This window comes from Vicugna pacos, chromosome 2 (genome assembly GCF_048564905.1).
Source record: "Vicugna pacos chromosome 2, VicPac4, whole genome shotgun sequence".
In the NCBI taxonomy this organism is placed as follows: domain Eukaryota; kingdom Metazoa; phylum Chordata; class Mammalia; order Artiodactyla; family Camelidae; genus Vicugna; species Vicugna pacos.
In genome coordinates this window covers 38,983,173-39,007,626 of record NC_132988.1, presented here as the reverse complement: position 1 = coordinate 39,007,626, position 24,454 = coordinate 38,983,173, and the positions used below count along the sequence as shown (strand labels likewise).

The 24,454-nt window shown below is 34.1% G+C and overlaps 1 long non-coding RNA gene across 4 annotated transcripts in view; it reads right to left on the bottom strand.

Moving 5' to 3' along the window:
- LOC140685894 (uncharacterized) overlaps positions 1–24,454 on the bottom strand; it is a 120,537-nt gene that overhangs the window by 94,935 nt on the left and 1,148 nt on the right. For all 4 annotated transcript variants that reach the window (XR_012059351.1, XR_012059349.1, XR_012059352.1 and 1 more), the window contains exon 2: positions 12,913–12,978. This is a non-coding gene — a long non-coding RNA (uncharacterized lncRNA). The remainder of the gene's footprint in view (positions 1–12,912; positions 12,979–24,454) is intronic.

The window sequence follows — 24,454 nt, the reverse complement described above, 5'->3', positions numbered from 1 at the left end:
AAAAACCACATGATCATCTCAATCGATGCAGAAAAAGCATTTGATAAAATTCAACATCCATTTATGATAAAAACTCTTGCCAAAGTGGGTATAGAGGGAACATATCTCAACATAATAAAAGCTATATGTGACAAACCTACAGCCAGCATAGTACTCAATGGTTAAAAACTCAAGAGCTTCCCACTAAAATCTGGGACAAGACAAGGATGCCCACTATCACCACTCCTATTCAACATAGTCCTGGAAGTCCTAGCCACAGCAGTCAGGCAAGAGAAAGAAATAAAAGGGATCCAAATTGGAAAAGAAGAGGTAAAAGTGTCATTATATGCTGATGACATGTTACTATATATAGAAAACCCTAAAAGGTCCACACAAAAGCTACTAGAGCTGATTGAAGAACTCAGCAAGGTAGCAGGTTACAAAATTAACGTTCAAAAATCAGTTGCATTTCTTTACACTAACGATAAATCAACAGAAAAAGAAAGTAAAGAAACAATCCCCTTTAAAATAGCACCCAAAGTAATAAAATATCTGGGAATAAATCTAACCAAGGAGGTGAAAGAATTATACACAGAAAACTATAAACCATTGATGAAGGAAATTAAAGAAGACTTTAAAAAATGGAAACATATTCCATGCTCTTGGATTGGAAGAATCAATATTGTTAAAATGGTCACACTGCCCAAGGCAATCTACAGATTTAATGCAATCCCTATCCAATTACCCAGGACATATTTCACAGAACTAGAACAAATCATAATAAAATTTATATGGAACCATCAAAGACCTAGAATTGCCAAAGCATTACTGAAGAGAAAGAAAGAGGCTGGAGGAATAACTCTCCCAGACTTCAGACAATACTATAGAGCTACAGTCATCAAGACAGCATGGTATTGGTACCAAAACAGACATATAGACCAATGGAACAGAATAGAGAGCCCAGAAATGAACCCACAAACTTTTGGTCAACTCATCATCGACAAAGGAGGCAAGAATATACAATGGAATAAAGACAGTCTCTTCAGCAAATGGTGTTGGGAAAACTGGACAGCAGCATGTAAAACAATGAAGCTAGAACACTCCCTTACACCATATACAAAAATCAACTCAAAGTGGATTAAAGACTTAAACATAAGACAAGATACAATAAACCTCCTAGAGGAAAACATAGGCAAAACATTATCTGACATACATTTCAAAAATTTTCTCCTAGAAGAAATAAAAGCAAGAATAAACAAATGGGACCTAATGAAACTTACAAGCTTCTGCACAGCAAAGGAAACCAGAAGTAAAACAAGAAGAAAACCTACGGAATGGGAGAAAATTTTTGCAAGTGAAACCGACAAAGGCTTGATCTCCAGAATATATAAGCAGCTCATATGACTCAATAAGAAAAAAATAAACAACCCAATCCAAAAATGGGCAGAAGACCTAAACAAGCAATTCACCAAGGAAGACATACAAATGATCAAAAAGCACATGAAAAAATGCTCAGTATCACTAATTATCAGAGAAATGCAAATCAAAACTACAATGAGGTATCACCTCACACCAGTCAGAATGGCTGTCATTCAAAAATCCACAAATGACAAATGCTGGAGAGGCTGTGGAGAAAGGGGAACCCTTCTACACTGCTGGTGGAAATGCAGTTTGGTGCAGCCACTATGGAAAATAGTGTGGAGATTCCTCAAAAGACTAGGAATAGACTTACCATATGACCCAGGAATCCCACTCCTGGGCTTGTACCCAGAAGGAAATCTACTTCAGGACGACACCTGCACCCCAATGTTCACAGCAGCACTATTTACAATAGCCAAAACATGGAAACAACCTAAATGTCCATCAACAGATGACTGGATAAAGAAGAGGTGGTATATTTATACAATGGAATACTACTCAGCCATAAAAACTGACAACATAATGCCATTTGCAGCAACATGGATGCTCCTAGAGAATGTCATTCTAAGTGAAGTAAGCCAGAAAGAGAAAAAAAAATACCATATGAGATCGCTCATATGTGGAATCTAAAAAACAAAAACAAACAAACAAACAAACACAAAGCATAAATACAGGACAGAAATAGACTCATGGACAGAGAATACAGACTTGTGGTTACCGGGGTGGGGGGCGGGGTAGAGGGTGGGAAGGGATAGACTGGGGTTTCAAAATTGTAGAATAGATAAACAAGATTACACTGTATAGCACAGGGAAATATACACAAAATGTTATGATAAATCACAGAGAAAAAAATGTGACAATGAGTGGGTATGTGTCCATGAATGACTGAAAAATTGTGCTGAACACTGGAATTTGACACAACACTGTAAAATGATTATGAATCAATAAAAAATGTAAAAAAAATGTAAAAACAAAAATAAATAAATAAATAAGTGAAGTAAGCCAGAAAGAGAAAGAAAAATACCATATGAGATCGCTCATATGTGGAATCTAAAAAACAAAAACAAACAAACAAACAAACAAAAACAAAGCATAAATACAGGACAGAAATAGACTCACAGACAGAGAATACAGACTTGTGGTTACCAGGGGGGTGGAGGGTGGGAAGGGATAGACTGGGATTTCAAAATTGTAGAACAGATAAACAAGATTACACTGTATAGCACAGGGAAATATACACAAAATGTTATGATAAATCACAGAGAAAAACATGTGACAATGAGTGGGTATGTGTCCATGAATGACTGAAAAATTGTGCTGAACACTGGAATTTGACACAACATTGTAAAATGATTATGAATCGATAAAAAATGTTTAAAAAAAGAACTCTCTTAACAGCTTTCATATAACATAACAGCAGTGTTAATTTTATTTACCATTGTGTACATTACATCCCCAGTACCAAGTGACTTTTCTAAAATTTGATTTTTTTATTGAAGTGTAGTTGATTTACAGTGTTTCAGGTGTATAGCAAAGTGATTCAGTTATACATTTGTATTCTTTTTTCAGATTCTTTTCGATTTTAGTTTATTACAAGATATTGAATATAGTTCACTGTGCTATACAGTGGGTACTTGTTTACCTATTTTACCTACAGTAGAATCTGTTACTACCAAATTCCAAACTGGTTTTACAACTGGAAATTTTACCTTTTGACTGCCTTCAGCCAATTCCCTCCCCTAACCCGTGCCACTGGTAGTAATAAATCTGATCGCTTTTTTAATGTGTTTATTTTTGAAGTATGCTTGACCTACAGCACTGTGTTAGTACCTCTGGTTTGGTTTTTATAAGCGTCTAAACGAAACGTTTTCTAGGAAAATTACATTTTCAAAAGTAACTATTTTCCTCCAAAAAATATGATTATGTGAATGTACAGATAGAAATCAGCAGAAGAGCAGTTTAGATTAGAATTTTAAAGGAAAAGAGATTCTAGAATCAAGTTAAGACAACAGAGTCTAAGAAGTTCCTTCAGTATGTTAATACACAAGCTGCCGAAGCAAAGACGTTCAAGTCAGAAGCGTAAGTCGGCTACAAGATGCCACCTGTGTATAGTTGATTCTCTAGAATTGAGACTTTAAATTTACAGTCAAGCTGGGAAGTAACTATGAAAATCTTTTATAAACCAAAGGCTTATGAATCATTACTCTGGAAATTTTTTAAGATAACATGAATTTGTTGAACTTATGAATTTGTTCATCTTTCCTACGTCAAAAAATCCCTATCAGTTACATGCCTCCTACCCTGCAGGTTGCATATAAACCAAGTAATATAAAACAAACATTTAACACCCTTTCAGGAGAATGGTAGCATTTAACAGTCTGTAAGAAAGTAATAGCTTTTTGAAACAGAATGAGGCTAATAGAGATTTTTCAAAATTACAGTTCAGAAGTTTTGAATTAGTATGGTATTTGTTGAAAATATGCATGTAAATTTTATAAGTAAAATGTAACGTTTTAAAGTTGCAAATTTTTTATACCAGCTGACATTCATAAACATGGGAATTTACCAGCTGAATTTCAACAAATGCCAACAACACAATTTTGTTTAACTGGTAGATATTGACAGTGTGTACCACAATTTAATAGGGGCTGCAGACAATGACCACTTCTTGGATACACCTAAATTGTGAGTTAATTTTTCCTGTGATGGCAATCATTAAAAATCCCATAATAACAGAAGTAAACTTAGTACCAGATACTCAAACCACTGCATGACAATTTGCTATAATAATGAACGCATTCCATCTTGTTTCTCTTATTAGTAATACCGCAAAATTTTCTATGCATTAATAAAAGAGAAAACATTTGGAAATATTTACCTTTAGTTTATTTTTATGAAATGTATAATTTTATCCATGTTTTCAAATATGCATACATCAGTTTAGTATCTCTAATATATGAATGTATGGTTTATGTATGTATGTATCTACAGAAGCATGTTCAACTTACAGATGTGTGTGATATAGGGCACCAAACTTAAACACTGTATTTTTGTCCAACCAGAAAGTAAACATCACAGATAAAGGCAGATTGGCTATACAGTTTTTGGCCTATTATACTGTGGAAAACTTATATCAGTATTCTGGAAGATCAAAAACTGGCAAGTGATATTGAGAAGAGCTCAGTACTAAGCTGTATCTGTTTTATATAGTCCTTGTGTCCAAATGTTAGTTTAATATAAACTAAAATGTATACATATTAAAGCACTGCTTTCACTTAGAAAAAGACGAGGCAAACATAATTTGTTGTCATTATACCAAGCTAATATTATTACTGAGCTTTTTGCTTCTAAGATCTGAGATGAAAGCTCAAGTAGATAGAACACGGTTGCTTTTCATAAACCTACTGATGCATATTTTACATACTTTTATAAAACCATATAGTTTATTTTTCCAGCGTATTAGTTTCAGGAATGCAGGTGATAGTCTTATTGAATCCTATTTGCTGTTTGTTTTTAACCTATTGGGGAACTGAGTTTTAAAAATTATTATTTATTGTTCTTTCCACTCTCATTTAAAAAGTACATAAATTAATGACACCCCAATTTCTTGAAATCAGAATATCAGTTAAATATATATATATATATATATATATATATATATATAAAACTGTCTGATACTAAGGGTAGACATAAGCCAAAACAAACATTCTAAGAGTTTTGCATTTGTTAATAATTCTACTGTGGAACATTTGAAACCCTACACTGGATAAGTAATGCAATAAAGATTGAAATTGCCCTTCATGTTTATGACCCATTTAGTCTGAACTGAAAATGTAGCAAAGTATCCAATTCTTTACCCCCAAATTATATGCTAAATACTATCTTAATGTGTAGTAAATTACACTGAACAACTAGTTCATATCTAAAATACTAAATTACTACCTCAGGAAATGCAGAGAAAATGTCAACAGTTCTCACAGACATGCTTTTTAAATGTAAATAGTTATTATGCAATCTTTACTGGATCTTCTGTTTTTACGTTTTAAAACCCAAGATATATGGAGAAACATATAGAGCAGAAAGAAATGCTATTCCGTATAGTTTCTAAATAACTTGCTATAGGGTATAATAAAGCTTCAATTAAATTTTGTTGCCTATTTCTTTATGTTCTTAAGAGTATTGACCTAGAGTAAGTATCTATCTGTTTCCTCGTATTAGTATAGCGATTCAACAAATGTATCAAATGCACAAGCAGGTTAAGATCTCGTTTTGAGGTCACGGTGGATAACTAAGTATCAGTGCAAAAAAGAGTAATAAGCATTAGCAGGTTACAGCCTGGCAGCTGGATATAATAAGGTGAGGTAGAGGTTCATGGGGTAGTTGGGTAGCATCAAGTGATACAGAAGGAAAACCTTTAATAACAGTAATGGATTTTATATCATTTAAAATTGTTTCCTCTTCTGTGCTCTTCCATACTTCTTTCCTTTTAATTAGGAATGGAACATTCAATAAAAGTCTATCCTATAGAATATTCATGTATCTCAGTGGTAGGGAAACACAGAAGGTTTGGAACAGGGCAAGACATTTAGGCTTCTGGTGTTATAACAAAGAAAAACGTTATTTAAAATAGAAGCTTTTTAAGACTCAACATCGGTATTGTAATTTTCTATTTCTTATTATTTATCCTTCAATTGCGTTAAAAACCAAGACAGATTATTCACTGTGTATTTTCCTATGTAGCTTAAAAATTCAATATATTGTGTTTTCTCTGAATTTTTTTTCCGTAAAGAAACTTGTGTTATATATTTATTTTAAACTATTTGTGTGGGATTTCCTAATTTATTTTCTGAATTGTTTAGAGAAACAAAATTTACATTTAAAGTCATAGACATTTAAGATCATTTAAGGTAACTCAGAAGTAAGGAAGCTACTAAAGGAAACGAAGGTAGATGATACAGAGCAGAATGACACTGATATGCCATGAAAGAAGCAAAAGTGGGAAAATGTTTATTAATAGAGAGATTAAAATGATTGTATTTAACATATTCTGCAATGATAGAGTGGAATTTTCCTGGCAAAATTTTGCATCAGTATTTAATCAAACAGTGTAAAAAAGATTTCTACACCACGACCATTTGAGATTTATACCAAATACGTAAGACTGGTTCAACATTCGAAAATCAAGTAACACAATCCATCACATCAACAGATTAAAGAAAAAAATCACATAATCATATCAATAGATGGAGACAATTGTTTCACAAAATCCAACACCCATTCATGATAAAAACTCAGTAAACTTGGGATAGAGGGCAACTTTCTCAAATTGACATAGAATAGCTACAGAAAACCTCCAGAAAACCTACAGCTAGCAGATACATTATGGTAAGAAACTTGAAGCTTTCCCACTAAGATCAAGTACAAGGTAACAATGGCTTATATCACCACTCCTTTACAGCGTCATACTAGAAGTCATAGCTAATTCTATAAAAGAAGAAAAAATATATATAAGTTGTGAAGGAAGAAATAAAACTGACTTTGTTTGCATATGGCATGATCATCTATGTAGAAAAAAGTCCTGGAACTAATAAACAAATTATAACAAAGTTGCAGGATAAAAGATTAATATCACAAAAGTTAACCACTTTTGAGAAATGAACTAAATTAAAAACACAGTATCATATATATAGCAACCAAAATGATTACATACTTGGGCATAAATGTAACAAAAAATCTGAGATCTGTATTAGAAAAAAAAATTAAACTCTGGTGAAAGAAACTAAATTCATGAATAGGCAGACCAAATATTGTCAGAATGTCAGTTCTTCCCAAAATGTTCTATAGAGTCAACATCATCCAAAGCAAAATCCCAGCAAGCTATTTTGTGGATATTGACAATCTAATTCTAAAGTTTATATGGAGAGGCAAAAGACCCAGAATGGCCAACACAGTATTGAAAGGAGAAGAGCAAAATCAGAGGACTGGCACTGCCTGACTTCACAACTTACTGAAAGCTACAGAGGGGAGGGTTTAGCTCATGTGGCAGAGCGCATGCTTAGCATCATGAGGTCCTGGGTTCAATCCTCAGCACCTCCATTTAAAAAAAAAGAAATAAAGAAATTAAAATAAATAAGTAAATACACCTGATTACTTCCTTCCTCACCAAAAAATAAAGTAAAAGCTACAGTAATTAAGACATAGTGCTATTGGCAAAAAGCAGACAAACAGATCAATGGAATAGAAAAGCCCAGAATTAGACCCAGATACACACATCAACTGATTTTTGACAAAAGAACAAAGGCAGTACAATGGAGCAAAGATACTCTTTTCAACAAATGGCGCTGAAACAACCAGACATCCATGTGCAAAAAAAAAAAACCTAGACACAGAACTCACAACCTTTCAGAAGTTTAACTCGGTATATATCACAGACCTAAATGTAAAACACAAAATTCTAGACCTCCTAGAAGGTAACAGGAGAAATCCTAGATGACTTTGCATATGACAAAGACTCTTTAGATACAATGTGGGAGACATAATCCAGAAAAGAATTTATAAGTGGAAATTCATTAAGATTAATAACTTCTCTATAAAATACAAACCATAGACTAGAATAGAAATCGTTGCAAAAGACATTTGATACAGGTTTGTTGTCTAAAATATAAAAAGAATACTTAAATCTCAACAATAAGAAAATAACTGATTAAAAAATAAGCAAAAGACCTGGATATCTCACCAAAGAAGGTATGTAGACAGAAAACAATGCATCAACACCATGCATCATGCGGGAAATGCCAGTTACACAATACTGACATATTCACTTATGAGAATGGACAAAGTCCAGAACAATGACAACACTGAGTGCTGCTGAGGCTATGAAACAACAAAAAGTCTCATTCTTTCCTGGTGTGAATGCAAAATGGTACAGCCATTTAAGATAATGTGACTATTTCTTACAAAACTAACTATATTATGCAGTAATTTCTCTCCTTGATACTTAAGCAAATGAGTTAAAAAGTTATATTCACACAAAACCTGCACATGTATGTTTAGGGTAGCCTTATTCATAATTGTTAAATCTTGAGAGCAAGACACCCCTCAGTAGTGGACAAATTAACCATGGTATACATCCAGCAAGATAGTATTCAGTACTAATAAGCAATGATTTATCAAGCTATGAAAAAAAGACATGGAGGAATCTTAAATGCATATTACTAAGTGAAATAAGCCAATCTGAAAGGGCTACATACTGTATGATTCCAATTATATGACATTCTGGGAAAAGCAAAACTACAGAGATAGTAAAAGCATCAGTGGTTGCCAGGGGAGTGGGAAGATGGAGCGAAGGATAAATAGGTGAAGTACAGGGAATTTTTATGTACTGAAACTATTCTGTAGGATGCTATAGTGATAGACACATGTCACACATGTGTCAAAACTACAGAATGTACAACACCAAGAGTGAACCCTGATGTAAACTGTAGACTTTGGGTGATAATGTTGTCTCTATGCAGCTTCATTGATTTTAACAAATGCACCACCCTGGTAAGGTAGTGTGGGAGGCTGTGCATGTGTGTGGAGAGGGAGGATATGGGAAATGTTTCTGCCTCCACTTAGTTTTGCTGTTAACCTAAAACATCTCTAAAAATAGTCTATTAACAAAACCAACAACAAACAGATGGCAGGCTAGATTTGACCAGCAGCAATAGTTGGCTGTCTCCTGATCTACAACAGGATCTTTATTAAAGGAATAAGTGAAACAATGCCAAAGTGTATTCCAGTTACTGTTGCTGCATGATAAATCACCACAAAGAAAAAATACATCACAATCCAACACAAAACACAGAGATAATGACGTTTTCATAAAAATGAAAGCTGAAATAACTTCTGCCAGCAAAACTGTGTTATATGAAATATAAAAGGAAATTTTAAATAGAGAATGAATGATTTCAGCTAGAAGCAGGACATACAAGGGGAAAATGCAGTGAAAATATAAATATGTATTGATATTGATTATAAACAAATGAAAACAAATAAACTGGCAAGATCCAGGGAGTATTAAAATAGATAATATTAATAGCCTAAAAGACCAGAGGAGTAAATGCATTTAAAGTATTCCAAGTTTCTAGCATTACTGGGGAAACAGAAATAATAATTGACTTTAGATTACTCTATGGCAATAATGTACAGAGTGATCTCTAGGTTAACCACATGGTAGGAAGAATAATTCCTACTAGATAGAGACCCAAAAGTTGTCCACATCCTAATACATGGAATCTATAAAGATGTTACCTTCAGCGAAGAAAGAAACTCTGAAGATGTCATGAAGGTAAAAGGCTTTGTGATGGGGAGATTATCCTGGATTTTGTGGGTAGTCCCAGCCTCATCACAGAGTCCTTAAAAGTGGAGGATGTTCCCCAGATGAGCCAGGTAGTCAGTCAAAAAGACACAATCACATCTCTGTGGGTCAGACATATGTGATGTGTAAAGGACTACCTTCTGATGCTGGGTTTGATGGGGGTGGTGGGGACCATGAAACAAAAAATACAGACCTCTAGAAGCTGGAAAAGGTAAAGAAGCAGACTCTCTCCTAGAGCATACAGAACACAGCCCTGCCCAAGTCTTGATTTTAGCCCAGTGAGACTTGTGCTGGGCTTGACCTGAAGAACTATAAGATAATATATTTATTTGTTTTAAAGCACTCAATTTATGGTAGTTTGTTATGGCAGCAATAAAAATCAAATAAAACCACTTGAAACTAAATTTCATAAAAGGAAAAACTATAAAACACAATTTTAAGGAAGCCAATGCATGAGATGAGGAAATAACAACATCTGTGTTAAAACAAAAAAGAACAAAAAGAACTATGAGAATCGTTAATGTATTCCAAACTCTATTACAAAGCTATAGCAATCTAAATGGTATGATGTAGCCTAAAAAGTCATACAGATCAACAGAACAGAATAGAGATCCCATAATTAAACCCATCCATATATAATCAATTAAAATTTAAGACAAAGGAACAAAGAATATAGAGTGAGAAAAGAACAGTCTCTTCAGTAAATAGTATTAGGAAAACCAGACAGCCACACACAAAAGAATGAAACTGGACCTCTATCTTACACTACACACAAAAATTCACCGAAAATTGGTTAAAGACTTGAATGTAAGACCTGAATCCATAAAATTCCTAGGATAAAAAACATAGATGGTAATCTCTTTGACATCGGTCTTCATAATGTTTTTTTTTGGATCCGACACCAAAAGCAAAGGCAACAGAAGCAAAAACAAATCGGATTACATCAAATTAAAAAGCTTATGCATAGCAAAGGAAACCATCAACAAAATGAAAAGACAGCATGCCAAATGGTAGAAGGTAGTGCAAATCATGTATCTGATGAGAGGTTAACACCCAAACACTAAAAAGAACTCATACAACAGCAAAACACCACCAAACAATCCAATTCAAAAATGGTCAAAGGCTCTAAATAGACATTTTTCCAAAGAAGACATATAGGTAACTGAAAAAGGTACAAGACATCACTAACCAAAGAAAAGCAAATCAAAGCCACAATGAGATACCACCTCACATCTGCCAGAATGGTACCATCAAGATGGGCAAACAGTCTACAAATAACAAATGTTGGAGAGGGTGTGGAGAAAGGGAAACCCTGGAACACTGTTGGTGGGATTGTAAATTGGTGCAGCCACTATGAAAAACAGTATTGAGGTTCCTCAAAGAACTGAAAATAGAACTACCACATGATCCAGAATTTCCACTGCTACATACATATGCAAAGAAAACGAACACTAATTTGAAAAGATACATGCACCCCAATGTTCATAGAAGCATTATTTTTAATCGCTAAGATATGGAGGCAATCTAAATGCCTCTCAACAGATAAATGGAAAACGATGTGATATATACAATGGAATATCCCTCAGCCATAAAAAATAATGAAATTCTGACATTTACAACATGGATGGACCTAGAGAGTATTATCTTTAGTGCAGTAAGTCAGAGAAAGACAACTACTGTTATCACTATGTAGAGTCTAAAATGTAAAAACAAATTAACAAAAATGAGCAGATTCACACATAGCGAACTAGTGGTTATCAGTGGGGTGAGGGTGGCGGGGAAGGGGCATTATAGGGGTATAGGATTAAGAGCTAATCTACCATGTATAAAATAATTAAGGAACAAGTATATATTGTATGGTACATGGATATATAGCCATTATTTTGTAATAACTTTAAGTGGAGTATAATCCATAAAAATATTCAATCACTATGTTGTACACCTGAAAGTATTATCAACTATACTTCAATTAAAAAAAAAACTAATGTAAGAAACTCTATGACTCAATCATTACTCAGATATTTAATCTACCTGTTTGATCATCTGTCTGCTCCCAAATCCCCAAGATTATTATAACATTATACATAAAAGCCCCCAAATAGAACCACCACCAACAGTTTAATGGATCAGAAATTATGATAAATCCATATACTTGAGCACCATAGAGTTATGCATGATTAAGTTAGTACTGTACACAATACTCATAAATTCATCCATGCTAAATGAAATAAGCCAGACATAGAAGAATGTGTGTGAGCACATACAAAACCATTTATACACATAATTATGTATACACATAATCATAATGCATATAATCATATATATTTAAACACATATGATTTCATTTAAGCAAATTTCAAAAAGAAAATAACCTATGATATAAAACTCAGGAAAACACTTGCCATACAAAGAAAGTATTGACTCTTGGTGGGGAGGGAGGTACTTAAAGAGGAAATCTTATTTGTGGTACAGGTAACACTGAATTTCCAGGTATGTTGTCTTTAAACAAGTGTTTGTTCATTCTGTGAAAAATCCTTTGAACTAATGACATGACTTGTAACCTTTACATGTGCTTGATTATATTTACTGAAAGTTTTTTTTTAATTCAAGGTTAAGTTTTCTTTTCAAAAGATTTCTGTTAAATAGTGCTTTCACGGAAATACAACTTAAAATGGAGCAAATAAATATTGTCTAAACCATGCATTAAATATTTATAAGAAAAATAGCTTAGCTAGTCAATAAATACATGAAATATACCATGGCTTACAAATACCACTATCAAAGCTGCATATGAAGATGATCATTAATTTCTCTAATAGAGGACGACATGAGCATGAGTAACATTATCAAAGTCAAATTAAATACCTATGATAGACAGAATTTTAACAGTCAGCAACTTCAATAAGAACCCTAATTAAATAACGTGACATTGAAAATAATTTAAACAAGACAATGAAGCATGTATCTTACACTATATTTAGGAGTTATTTTTCCTAAGAAAGTGAAGTTATTATAATTGCTTAAATTGTGGTCCACATTCGTAAACATCTTATAAAATCAACCCAGCACATAAGCTCTCACAAATGAATGGGAAAGGGGAACTATACTTTTTCATTTCTTTTGGCCCCAGAAAAATATTTAAAGAAACACCTTACCCAATTTCCTCATGACTATCCTTGAATATTCTGGAAGGTGTTAGTTACAACCAAATGATACAACACCTGGAAGAAAATTGAAAAATTAAATTAGGAAATGTTAATGCACGTCACATGTAGATTTACAATCTTATCGGTATACTTGGAAAAGGCATTTTCATCATATGAAGGTCACGTGTGCCTGTATTGTAACTATGAAAAGCTATACAGAATATACGATCCGAGGACTGTTTTCTGACTGAACTCGGTTGATGTGTCGTATAATAGTGCAAGGCCTCTGAAGCCTGGCCACCATCTGAGGTCAAACTGTATCTCCACCAATTGCTAAGTAAGTGATCTTTGGCGATTATTCTATCTCCTATGTCACCCTTTCATCTGTAAATGCAGAAAATAGTAATATCCCATTGGACGACTGTGAGGATGAAATAACATCGCGAAGTTGAAACATTTCAAAAATGGCATATGATGAACACCTCACAAATGTTATCTATTGTTGAATATTCATGTGTTACATAGCCAGGTTTATGAAGAAAAGCCGGAAAGAAAATTTACTTTAATGGCTATACAAACATACTTTACAAAATCAATCATATAAGCTAATTATTATATATGAACTGGAAAAGCTTCTTCAATAACAGAAATAGAAAAAAAGACACAAAGAACTAGAAATCCTAAAAATAACTCGAGAAAAACTGAAAAAAAAACTTCAATAATATTAAGGAAAAGAGGCATTCAGGTAGCATTTAATTGAAGTATAACCTATGTCACGCAAGTCCTATACCTGCAATCAAGATAGAAAAAGTGGTAAGGAATGTATGTCTATGTATGTCCAGGTCATTTATAAGAAATCCGTGCAAAATCGAATTAGTACACCTAATTTTATTTTTATGGTATGAAATTACGTGGACCAAATAATCTACTTTATCTTTTATTTTTATTTTCCTATTTTAAAAAAGTCCTATAATGAATTATAGTATTCACAAAATGTAAATACTATTACATCTTGTTTTATTTCAAAACATCATTCAAAACATCAAAAAGTCCATATATTTGCCAAATTCAGATCATATGACATTTTTATATTTTTCAAATTTTCTAGAAAAATTGAGAAACTTAGAATTTATGACCTAGCATAAAAGCTAAACTTTCCTTTTTTAAAAAGATCCTAAACATTTTTAGAAATAGCTGTCATTCTTCATTATATTTAACAAGTAGAAATCTGACATGAAATCAAAGGTCATTATAATACAACTAAAAACTAGATTAGAAATTGCTTCCCGGCAGGAAACTCCTCTGCTTTCCATCTTTCACCATGTTATTTGCAAAGTGAAGACATTTGGCAGTCAAGTTCTCTGCACACAGCTTACTGCAGGTGCTTAATTGTCTGGAACAATCACTTGTCTGTGAAATCAGACCCTTAATGATACTACAGCTTTGATTGGTTTCCATAAGTGGAGAAGTGGAACTACCTTTAGGCCCAAAAGTCACTAAAAAGTATTTAGCTCTTCCCAAGAAAGCATAATTTGCTTCTGATGAATACCCCATCGTTGGCGATCATCCCCAAGTACCTAGGAACATAACATTGCACCTTCCTAACCACCATTTCGTTGAAAGTTTAATTTCCACCCAGATTGTACGTTTACTGAATTCCACTATAGCTAATGTATCTTTTGGGAAAGAGGTTACTTACAGAATCACAGGGAGCCCAGATCCAGTTAAGTCAAAGATTTTGAAAACAAATGATTAAGTAAGGTGAGTGATATCCAGACTGCCTGTTTTCTGAAAAACGTGCTGTGATTTTTATCTTTGCTCCTCTGTAGAGGAACCTGATGGCCAAATGTCTTTATTATGCACGCAACATGGTGAAAGATGAAAAATGGAGGAGTTTCCTGCAGGGAAGCAATTTCTAATCTGGTTTTTAGATGTTAATGACTTTTGATTTCACTCCAGATTTTTACTTGTTAAGCATAATAAAGAAAAACAGCTATTTCCAAAAGTGTTATTTTACTTAAGCTCACTATCATGGCAGTCGTGTTGTGTGCTGAAGGCAGGGTTGTCTGACACGATTAGACCTCAGTCACTGTGACTTGGGTCCTCACCAGATTTCTGCATCTGTGCAGGGCCTGGCATGCACTGTGGCTCTTCCCCAGTACAAGAGCTTTTTTTCATCCCTCTGTAAACCTCCCTGAGCTGCCGTGCATTTCTACCTCTGCACCGAGGCTACACTTTTGATGTCCTTCTCCCTACAGATTGAGGCTTTTGTTCTAAAGGGGACAAAAGGAAGATATGTCTCATTTAGACAGTAGTCATTAACACCTCTTTTTCCAGCAAGCCATGAAGGACCGTTCTCAGGATTCCTTTCAATCTTTATTATCAATACTTACTGGGTTCCTTGAGGAAAATAAGGTGAGAGACCTTGTTTCTATGGCCCCAGTGGCTTCATGCTCCCGCCTTAACACACACTCACTCTTTAGCTCTTCATTGGTAGTTTACTATTTCCCCCATCTTGGCATTTGAAATCCACTGGCTACTCAAATTAAAGTCAAAGCTCAGCTCTGTTTTCACCATGTAGGCCCCCAAGTCCCTTTAGATTTTGTGTTAGGTATTTGCCCTGTGACCTCAGTTTTGGAATGGGTACATGGGGTGGCCCTTAGCCTGCAGTGAATCCAGACTGTTTTTCTTTTTTGTAAAGTTCAGACCAATACTTTCCAGCTCTCTGCTTCTCTAAACTGAAACATGGTGCTCCTCAAAGTCCAAAGCAAGGATTTTGAAAATGTGTTAATATGTTGCTAGACCAGTTAACATCTCATTTCAGTTCTCTTAGCTTTCAAATAAGGATAGTAATAATTCTGAATTCAAAATTGCGCTATAAGTAGAAAGTGCTGGTCTATTTAAAAAACTGAATAGTGAGGCAAGATGTCTAAATTAGATATAATAAATGCAATTAAATATAAATGAATATCCTTTCACTTTACTATTTTTACTAACTTTGCAAAAATTTGTTAACTATGGTTCCTTTGATCTTACTGTAAATACCCAACCACTATATAAGTATCACACTAGTCTTGTTAGGTTAAGTAGACCATTTGAACAAATTTCTACAAGCATATTTTGTAAGGTATAATTAAATAAATATATATATTGATATATATTATATATATATATATATATAAATCACTATATATATATATATCAATCAATATATAATACAAAATATTTCATTCTTCCCAAGTCAGCTCTCAGGGCTTTCCTCAAACTTTCCATCTATCCATCCATCTTTCCTAAGTTATTTATCACCTATATTCTAATAATGGATACTATGTTCCAGTGGTTCTCTAATTTCTACTCACAGTTACTCCACTATCTAAACATCTCCTGACCGTCACATTGTCTATCAGTGTAACTTCTGGATTGCTGCATAAAGTATATAAGCTTGCTAAGTCATATCTATAGCATCTCTCTTATAAAATGAAAATATCCTTTAAGGAGATCACTTACCTGATTTGTCTGTGGTATCACAAGTGAGGACAGTGAATTAAACATTATTCGTGAATGAATGACCATCTATGTGTGTTGTATTACACACATACCCTCACACTACTGAAATAAGCCAAATCTAAGGTTAATAAATTTGTAGAAATATATCTTGTTTTTATTCAGGTTGAAACCAAATCCTGTTTTCCCATTGTGAACCAATGTTTATAATCAAAAGGACTGACTTCTGCCAAGATAATCTAATTTTTAAAAATTTAAGCCATTGCAAAAAGAACGAGTCCTATTAATAAAAAAAAAAAACTGATACTTTTTTTTCTAGATACAGAGAAATACAATAGTGTGCTAGGCTGTCTCCTGGGCAAATTACCACAATGGAAATATAAGGCTAGTTGCTGTGAAATCTGTATTAGTGCTCATTCTTCTGTGAGACAGGAAGTCCTGGTCTGCTGGACTAGAACACAACCTAAATATTCCTCTGCATTTACACAACACACGCCTAAAACAGAATGGTCAATATAAGCTTACTAGGAAAAAACAGCCTAATGCCTTCCTCAAAGAAAAATGTATTGGTACAATGTCATTTTTAAAAACTCATTCAGATTTTGCTCTCTAAATGCATTCCTCATTTTGCATGCAAAGTAAAATGTTATTCAGTGCTTATTTTCTTAACATACGTCTTTACAATTAACAGGGGGCAATTCATCTTTAAAACAATACCAGATGTTAAGAATAGATGTACCAGCTTTTATGTTTATCTAAGCAATATGTGCTGTGGCAAGAAAAAAGCTATATACATATATAATGTACTAAAAATATAAATCTGTATTATATGTATACAGTATATACTATACCATGCTGCAAACATTTTATGTGATACTCTAACAAGGAATACAACACATCACACAAATTTTGTTTATAAATGATTCATGTAACTTTCACAAGTAGTAAATTAAATGTCTAGGTAATATTTTGACAATCTTTGTGCAATACTGTGTTTCTCTAGTTGACTATTATTGATGTTAAATATTTGTTTTTATTTTCATTCTTTTCTTTATATTCATTATTCTTCAATTGAAAATCTCTGAAAAAATAAGGCTATATAAAGTGTGTTGTGTTATACACTACGTCTATGTAGTTGATTTTCTCACTTCTATCTTTCATTCCTCTAGGCTCTTCCCCTCCATTTCCTCCCTCACATCTGCTCAGTTCTGAGTTTTCAGAAGATGTTCATTGAAGACATAGGAGTACCATTCGGCTTTTGAAAGTCTTTGCTAGTAAGGTTTTTAAAATTCTTACTAGTCACGATTTTCAGTAAAATATCATATTAATCACATAGTTAAATTTCCTGAAAGAAACCAATGCTGTTTTTTCATTAATATGGTATATGTTATATGTCCATTAGTTTTAAAAAGTTAATGTTTGTTTTAGTTACATAAGGCAATCAAAAATCTGTACTTTGAATGTCTAAAGTCTAAAACATCATGGCTTGAAGAAAAACGATCAGCTATAGTATAGGAACTTCACTGTGATAGTTAATGATTTGGATAGCAGTAACTTGGGAAAGAAATTCTGGTGTGCACGTATTAAATTTTTGGAGATTTCAAATAAATTGAAATGCGTGAGATGCTGAAAGGATGATTAACTTTTGGTATTTAACCCATAATGTGTTTACAATATGCTGCTTACACTGTTCTCCTTAAACTGTTTTGTATCCCTTTCGTTTGCACACATTTCATTAGATCTATGATGTTCTATCCAGAGTAGCCCTAACAGTCTTTCATTTCAATAGAATTAAGGTTTTAATCTTTCAGAAAGACTCAGATCACTATTTGGTTTACTCATACATATGATTACATAAATATATTATTAAATAAATAAAAGATAAATCTCCCCTACTTAAGAATTCCAAATAATGCATGCACATATTCCATCCTCATGGAGTAGAATCGTAATTCCCCACTTCTTAAATGCTGACTCTGCATACTGACTTCCTTCCAAAGAATGCACTATGGAAATGGGGAAAAAGCATAACTCTACAGTAGAGAAGCCTGACAAAACACAGTCCAGCCAGGCTACAAAGGTCAACATTAACATCAGAAGTCATGTTGACAGGATTACCCTTAAGATGAGAAAAAAATTGTTTGTTATCCTATGATCTTCGTCCCCAAAGTTTATGCCATCTAATTATGAGAAAAACATTATTCTAATTCTAATAAAAGGGAGTCTTACAATACACCAAACCAGCACTTCTCAACATGGTCAAAGTCATCAAAACCAAGGGAAGTGTGAGAAATTGTCATACTTATAAGGAACCTATGGAGACATGAGAACTAAGTGTAAGGTGGTGTCCTGGAACAGACATTTGAATACAGCATAAACTCTAGTTTCAAATAATGATCAATATTGATTCATTAATTTTAACAAATATAACATTAATATGATATGGTAATAGGGAAAACTGTATGCAGGGTATATATAAATTCTAATATTTGCAAGTTTTCTTCCTGTACAAATGGTTCTTTTTTTAAAAAAAGTAAATAGGGCCGATCCAGCAGTTCTTAGATATTGGCAACTTCCTCAAGCAGGAATGGAATGTCAATTGATGAAACATAAAGGCATACTTGAAGAAAGCAGGATGATACGGTGAATTAGGAGATAGCGAAAACATTTATAGATCATAATATACTGACAAGATAAGTTTTAGAAGTTTTGTCCATGGTGATTTAAGTAAGATAATATCTTTGGTTTTAATTGGAATCAGTTTGCTCTTGGACCAGAAGGGGGAAAATGACCCAGTCCATGTTTTAATGCAGCTCACTTTTCTTAACTATAAATGATATACATGCATAGTTTTAATGAATTACGGGACTCTTAACATTTTCATCAGCAGCTAATATGCCATAGAATGCACTCCACTGGACCAATAAGACAGTATGGTCTACAAATGGATGATAATGGGATAAAGTGCTAGTGGTCAACTCTGGAGAAAATCTGCCACAGCTCTCTGACTGCCATACTTTACATATATCCCACAGGCAAAATTTACCCACTTCTTCCCAAGACCCTCAAAGTATCATCTCATCATGGTAGCGGTAGCTCGTCATCTGAATCAGATCTGGATGTGGATAAGTCTCCTCAGAAACTCTTGAGCTGGACACCCGTGAATTAAGAATAATTTATCTGCCCATTTCCCACCCACACTACATACAGTGATGAACTGAGGACATGGAAATGAAAATAGATGCTCTCACTTTAAAGAGGAAAGAAAAGGAAGCTCATAGGGTCACCAGTTGGTACTAATCCTTAAATCCAGCCCAGTCCATGGTGCCAGTTTCTCCAAATCTAGGCACAAAGAAGGTTCCTTTAGTAGGGCTGTATTCTGACCTCTGGTATTGTAAACCATATCCATTTTTCTCTAAATCTCTTGGTTTTTCTCTCTGGCTCTTTGAGAAAGACCATTGTTAACATCCTTTAATTTGTTAGAAATTGTCCATATTTATACTTGAGGGCCTACTTTCCATTTTTTTAATCTTTATCATTTTCTTAATTGAAGTATAATCAGTTATAATTGATTGATTTCTGGTATACAGCATAATGTTGGCCTATTTTTAACTATCTTTTATATGCAGGCTGGCAATACATTCCCTCTATTTACCTAAGAAACTTAGTGACCTTTTAATGAATGTAAGGGTTAAATCAAAAGGACTGTGCAATAGCAAATCTTAGAAGCACTCTCTTCAATACCAGAAGTGAAATAACCATGCCTCTATCACCACGGTATTTCACCTTGGACAAAAAAAAAAGTGACACAAGCATAAAATTAAGCATAGGGTTTACGAAGGAAGAGAGAAACCTAATCTCCAAAATCTTTACAAGCACATTCTCAGATATCTTCACTAAGGTAAGAGTCTTTTATGGGCAGATGAATACCGATGTCCTGGACAATTTACACCAAGAACTTGCACATTTTTCTCCTGTGGATTTTGTGCTTAGCAATTCAATTTTCTCCAAACCCTGCTGTATTACCTTTCTAGGGACGCCAAAACAAAGTATCACAAACTGGGTAGCTTACACAGAAATGTATTATCTCACAGTTTTGGAGCTAAAAGCCCAATATGAATGTGTCCACAGGGTTGGTTTCTTCTGAAGGCTCTGAGGGAGAATGCACTTCCTGTCTCTCTCCTAGCTTCTAAGAGTTTGCTAGCAGTCTCTGGTGTTCCTTGGCTCCTGTTACATCAGCTCAATCTCTGCCTTCACCTTCACATGACATTGTGTGTGTGTGTGTGTCTGCCTGCCAAATTTTCTATCAGGGCACCCATCATATTGGTGTGGGAACCACCCTACACCAGTATGACCTCATCTTAACTAATTACATCTCTATGACCCTATTTCCAAATAAAGTCACATTCTTAGGTACTGGAGATTAGGACTTGAACATAAATTTTGGATGAACTCAATTCAATTCATCATAGAAGTTATTAAAAATGATAGTAAGCCACTGAATGAAACACATGTATCTTTCTTTGTAAATTCATATATACAGTTGAGGCTCATTAGTCACAGATTCTATATTTGCAAATTTTCCCACCCACACATTGTGTAACATCAAAATCAATAACCTCAATCACTGGTAGTAATTTGCAAATACCCTTGAACAGAATGGGAAAATACAGTGTTGCTCAACACAGAGTCCCAGTTGAGATCAAACAAAGTGATATTTTGCTTCCAGTTTCAGTTCTCAGACTGTAAACAAGTGTCCTACAGCGTAGTGTCGTGTTTTCACATTTGGGGGCTATTTATTGGTGCTGAGGTGCTGTCTAAAGTTTCAGAATGCAGGAAGGCTGTGATGTGCTTTATGGAGAAAATAATATGTGTGTTCGGTAAGTTTCAGGCATGAGTTATAGTGCCACTGGCCATGAGTCCAATGTTAAGGAATCAACATATATGTTAAATACAATATCTTTATATAGAAACACACAGAACAAGATTATGTGTTGATTGGTTGATGAATATGTTATAACCAGAGGCTTACTGGGACCTAACCCTGAATTTCCTCTGGGATCGATGACTCAGTCATCACTAAGTCAGTGTTTATGGTGACTTTATAAAACAACTACTGAGAACAATGAGAATGAACTGTCACATTAAAACGAATTTAAGAAAAAGTCTTAATAGTGGATGGTCCTAAAATTAGATGTGTGTTTATTGCCATCAACTGGATCACAAGTTTTAAATACTTTATTACACATCCAAGAAAAATATAATTTAGTCAATTGGATGTGAACCCAGTATATAGGGATAAAACAGATTTATATCATTAAAATTGCTGCTAATACTGAAAGCCAAGGGACTGGTTGAGTAAATTATGGATTAAATAAACTTAGATAGGTAATAGATCTGGCTGGAGGACTGAGTTCTGATCATTCCAAACAGTGCAAATTGAGTCTGGAAAAGGGAGCAAACAGTAAAGTATTAATAAAAGTAGAACAGCATGGCATCCTCTTAGAGAAGAAAGTTTTTCAAGAAGGAAGAAGTAATCGACTATGTTTATGCTGCTAAGATGTTAGTTCAGATGTTTGCTTGATGTGGAGATCACTGGGGACTTGGGAAATTGAAATTCAAAGTGCAAGTGAAGCCTTGTATGGGACAGAGGCATTTAATCCAGTGTAACAGAAGGGGAGGCAAAGAATAAATGTATAGATGGAGGTGGGCTAATGATTTTTGTAGTAAGATCATTAGGTAGTTTTCTCCTGATTATTTGTATTTTCTTGTGGAATGAGAAGCAAGGTCATCTGTTTAGAATGAGAAGTGGGGAGAGGGTGTGGGGGATGTGGGAAGAGTGGTAAAATGGTGTCATAGCTCTACAGCAGTAGGAAAGCAAGTAGACCAGAGAAATGCATGAGGCAATGCTCAAGGCCAATTTGAGAAGCAACTTTCTAAACTGAAAGTAACATGCAGGTAGTAAGGTTCTATACTTCTCTCCAGCCACCTTCACAGAATGGCTGAAGCCACAGAAGGGTGATGAGTGAGGAGGGATTGGTTTTTCTGTTTGTTTTTAACTCTTTGCAGTAAAGTAAGAAGGCAAGAGACTGCAAGAAGGTTGATTCCAGTAACTGTGGAATCTAAGTTAGGTAAAATGGGAAAGGAAGATAAAGAGCAGAGTGAAAACTGGATTGAAAATCTGTTGGGTTCGTGGACTTTGGGATTAAGAATGCTAGAACTGGAAAGCTAGTGATACTAACAGAAAAGAGGCCTGAAATCAACAATGTGAAGGTGACGTGGTTATTGCTGCTGACAATGTCTTGGACATGACTACAGTAGTTATGGATGGGGTGGGTTAGAAGAAATGACCACTGGGGAGTTGAAACTCAGGAACCGAGAGCCCAGGGTTTGGGGCTGAGTGTGTTTGTATTTGCTTATTTGTGACATTTAATTTGAATTTACATGATCAAATGTTTAAGATTGTGGTTTTCCAACTAAATTTATCATTAAAGGTAACAAGAGTAAACAGTTTATAGTTGTCAATGCTCCTGGGGAGTTAATTTTTTAATGACTCCTTTGGTTAACATTTATTTCAATGTAAATATGTTTTAGTTGACATGAGTTTTGGATCATTTTTGTTGTTGAAAATTTAACCAATTGAAAGTTGACAAATGACTTGTTAGTGTATGGGCATTTCTGATTGCTAAGTTTCTTATTTCCTGTGTAAATGTGAAAGCTGGATTCTTTTTTTGTAAAACTTAAAGCAGAAAAATTTGAGTTCTTGATGAATAATTAACATTTGTCACACATGCTGGCAGGTGTCCTCCTGACACACAATCTTAAAGGCTTTATCCTCCTCTGTCTATTAGCATGTGGTCTATATTGTAACCAATACTTGATGGTCCATATGTAAGAAGTTTATGGTTGATGATCTCACAGATGTCTACAAAAATCTCTTGATTTCTCAAGGCTATTTTTTTTGAGCTGTAATTGATGAATAAATAAATAATTAAATGAAGAAATTTAACTTACTAGAATTAAAAAGTTTTGAAAAAATACAAAGTATGCTCTGTTAGTATCTTCTTTTAAGCACTTTTGAAATATTTAGTCTGTCTACTAGGCAAACCTCTTATTTTGATGTAAGATTAAGAAATTTCATTTAGAATTTACATTGAGTTTTGGGAAGAACAATTGAATACATGAGAAGCACTGATCTGAAAAATTCAGAAGCAAGACACACTTTCCTTTATATTATTTTGGTAATTACTCCTTTAAAATGCTAATCAAATTTTTCAATTTAGAAATGCTTTACTTAAAATTTGTGTATGATTCAGAAATCAATAAAAGGTTAAAAATGGACAATGAAATGTAAGTACAGTACAGCTCAGAAATGTGTCAGTCTCTTAAGACTTTTAACACATCTCCAATAGTAAATTCCAGTACTAATTTTGAAGTAATATTTTGATTAAAATTGTTTAGAAAAATAACATATTATTTCAGTTACTGAGCTTATATATGCTTCAGGCAGCATGCCAGCATTGAGAGATATAAGATGTTACATAAAGAATTACTCTCAAGGAGTTCAAGCATGTTAGACTCCTATGGTTCTTCCTCTATAAATCTGGGGTGACAGTACTGGGGACTCTTTAATGGTGATACTAGTTTTTTTCTGGAACTCATGATGATTGCTGGAATTCAGTGCATGGGTAACTTTCAGGATGTGGCTCTAGGTGGCTTGTTCTCTCAGGAAAATGAGATCCTTATGATGAAGCCAGAATATTTATTGAAAGCTTTCACAAGAAATGCCAGACAATAGTAAAGTTCATACTGTTAAGAGATTGAATGATAGCAAAGCCCAGCCAATGGCAGAATAGGATGGATCCGAGGGTAGGAGATAATGACATTTTAAAGTGATATATTAAATCGCAGCTGTGATTGAGCTCAGGATCCTGGAGATGAACACCAGAAGTGAGCAGTGAGATCCAATGACACAGACTCTCCACACAGAGCTGAGAACACATGAGCACCTCGTATAACCAAGGTCAAGGTTGCACTTGAAGGACAT